The following is a 474-nucleotide window of genomic DNA, read 5'->3' on the forward strand; positions in this document are numbered from 1 at the left end:
GAGCGAAGCTTCAACCCGCCTCTGGCGGTTATGTTTGGTCAATTTCTTTTGACCGGGGTCTACGGACCCCTTTTTTTTTTTTTTTTTTTTTTGGGGGGCTGTCCGCCATATCCATATACCCCTATATATATATACCCATATATATATAGCCCCGTACCCCCTCGTGGGGCTGCCCCCCCCCCCCCACGTTGCGTGTCCGCCACCTCCTTCGGGCCCCCTCATTTTCGCTTCATGGCTGCTATTGCCTGCATCTTTGTTTTGTTTTGGGTTTTCCCCGTCTCGTTCCTTTTATTCGCCTTTTTTCCGCGTATGCCGCGCTTCTTCCTGTGTTTTCCGGGGTTTTTGCTTTGCTCGCACACTCGGCTGCATTTGCTGTTCCACACTCGCCATGTGCGTCTTTTCCGCCCCCTGACGCCGTCCACGGGGCTATCCCGGGGCCGAAATCCCGGAACCTGACCCCTCCCCAGTGTGGCC

General features: G+C 54.9%; 1 non-coding gene across 1 annotated transcript, besides 1 other annotated feature; it reads left to right on the forward strand.

Moving 5' to 3' along the window:
* The first annotated feature begins 2 nt into the window (after positions 1-2).
* Positions 3-70, forward strand: Tc00.1047053466615.10. Its single transcript, XR_008254737.1, has one exon. It is a non-coding gene; the product is annotated as a spliced leader RNA, 5' partial (transcript).
* Positions 71-92: a microsatellite.
* The last annotated feature ends 382 nt before the right edge of the window (positions 93-474 follow it).

Source organism: Trypanosoma cruzi, assembly GCF_000209065.1.
Source record: "Trypanosoma cruzi strain CL Brener chromosome Unknown tcruzi_1047053466615, whole genome shotgun sequence".
In the NCBI taxonomy this organism is placed as follows: domain Eukaryota; phylum Euglenozoa; class Kinetoplastea; order Trypanosomatida; family Trypanosomatidae; genus Trypanosoma; species Trypanosoma cruzi.